This window comes from Choloepus didactylus, chromosome 1 (genome assembly GCF_015220235.1).
Source record: "Choloepus didactylus isolate mChoDid1 chromosome 1, mChoDid1.pri, whole genome shotgun sequence".
In the NCBI taxonomy this organism is placed as follows: Eukaryota; Metazoa; Chordata; class Mammalia; order Pilosa; family Megalonychidae; genus Choloepus; species Choloepus didactylus.
The window spans coordinates 106,363,969-106,366,656 of NC_051307.1; positions in this window are offsets into that span (position 1 = coordinate 106,363,969).

Sequence of the window (2,688 nt, forward strand, 5' to 3'; positions counted from 1 at the left end):
CCCCAGTTCCGGCTTTTCCGAGACTTTCTGTTCTCCAACACGTCCCTATGTTTCCGTATTCCTATTTCAACAACCTCCCACTCACACAGAACATTAGTTAGTGTGTTCTGTTTTGCTGAAGATCTGGATGGAGGAAGGTCCCAGTGCTCATTATACCACAGACCTCTTAAAATTTAAGATTTTAGCCTTTCTTGTTCTTAAAAGTCCTTTTGATTATTCCCTACTGAAGGTTTTTAGGAGTAACAAAATTCCTTACTGCTGGATTCAAAAAGTCAGAGAACTGCTAAGTTGAACAATATAATAGACCTTGTAGATACAGTAACTACCCATCCAGAACTCAACCCCTCCCCTTCTCTCAGAAACATAAAACAGATCAGATGAAAAGTTTAAGTAGAGTTGGGAATAATGCTAATTTACAAATTGAACCAGATTTCCCTTCGACTTCCATTATTAATTTTATCATGCACAGAGAAAAATGTTTTGCCCATAAGATAAATAACATTCGAGAAAGCAACAAGGATTTATAAACTAGTCTTTAAAAATAAAATTCAAAATACACCACCAAGTACAATTACTGTACTACACTAAAACCAAAGCAATATTTTATAAAGCTGCAGAAACTCCACCTCCTCAAACTGGAGCAAAAGATGCTCACTGGCCCACTGCCTGACTTTTACATTGAGTCTTTCAGTCTCGCCTAAGCCCAGGACAAAGTCTCCCTTAGAGAGCATTACAGGAGTGAGTTGGCTATTTGTTTATTTCATTGACCTGGGGAGGGCTGCTAATAGCTCTATGTTAGTTGTTCTTTTTAAAATAGCAACAACCACACAAAAAAAGTGCCTATCAGCAGCTGCAAGTGCGTTATTTACTGTTGCCCATTTGAAGAATGGCAAGCTTCTGACAGAAACAACAGTTTTAGTTTTGGCATGGTTCTTAGCTGTTCCTCTGACAATAATTAGCTAATCAGATCAGTTGCTTATGAAGAGTACTTCTGGGGTGTGATTGCTAAAAATTTCTTTCACATAAAGCAAGGTGATTTTTTAAATCATGTTATCCAGGAGGGTATATGTCCAATTTGTCTACATTTTTAAAACTTCTATAAATAAATGGAAAAAAAACACACCCAAGAATCTGGTATATAACATGGGTAATTCCCATCAAAACAAGAAACTTAATGTACTTTTAGACCACTTCATCCCATTTTAGTAATGGCAATTGTCATTGGTTTTTAAGATTTGGAAAAGAAAAAATCTCAATGCCAATAGCCACTTACTGAACAAATGTCATATTTAAATGTTAGTTACTACAGCAATTTCATGAAAACATAACTTCCCTGAGGATTATTTGGTTGAATAACATAGTAATATTTTCATCCACACACACCCCCCTTCTCAGAAATGCTGTGAGAAACACAGAGATATTTTCCCTAAGTGACTTTGAACAAAAGGTCTCACCTTTTATTGTATCTTGTACCAGACAAGTTCTTTATTGTGCTTTTTCTATTAACATTTCCAGAAAATGCCTACAGTGCTGGACTTCCAGAAATTTTGCTTAGGTTTATTTTGAAGTCATGTCATAAGTCCAATTCTTTCCTTGGGAGAAGTTGCTAATTAACAACTCTGGTTTTGAGACAACAGGTTTATTTCCTGCTTTGACACTTTCCCTGATCTCCCTCAGTCCCTTCTTTTGCACGTATTTGTTAGAAAAAAGGTTAAAACCAAATTTATATTAATTCAACAGATATTACTGAGCACCTTCTCTGTGTCTTGCACAAATGTTTCAAAAGTGCATAGGACAAATTCCAAGTGTTCATTGAAGAGGATCTGAATGGAATTGAACAGCCACAACCACCTCCATTTCCGTAATTGATCTGCTGGTTCTAACTCCAGTTCTTGGCCTTTCTAAGTCTAATAGCCTTGCTCCATATCTGACAGTAATTGTCTCATTTCACTCTGCTGGGGTCAGATCATAATAAAAATCAGATTTAGTTCATGGCATCACCAAATTGAGCATATGCAAATGTAGGTGATCAGAATGGTTAAGAGCAAATCTTGGTTTATGCCAAGGTGGGGTGGAGAAGAGGGAATGGGGGGTGCTAAAGAATATAGAAACTGGGAGGCTATGCTTGTTGTTTTGATGCACTGAAGGGCTGGGAAGAGACTGTTCTCCATAGCTCCACACATCTTTACCAAGAAGAGCAGCACTTCACCTTACTTACCTGAACCTCAGAGTCTTCATCCATAAATAAGTTGGTGGGCTCGATGATCTTGAAGATTTCCTTTTAGCTCTAAATGGTTTTATGAGTTTATAATTAACAGGCAAATGATTTCTGTTCAATTCAAGGAAAAGCCTTCTTCCAATCAATCAGTCTTCTGATAATAGGCAGTTTCAGGGGATGGTGAGTTCTCCATTGTATGGGCAGAGTTGGGGTGAGCATGTGTCAGGAACCCTGTGGTAAGATCTGAGGCTTCTGGGTAGATGGAACAGATGACTGCGAAGGTCCTTCCCAGCGTTGCCTAGAAACTTCCTGTTTTAAGTAGTTTCCAGTAGAGCAGCCTCCATTGTAGAGATGCTAAAGCACTCCAGGTCTGAATATGAGCAAAAGGAGGGAAAGCCCATCAATCTGCAGTAGGGCAGTAACAACCTAATCTGCCATCTACTCAGTGACAGGCCTGGTGCCAGGTACTT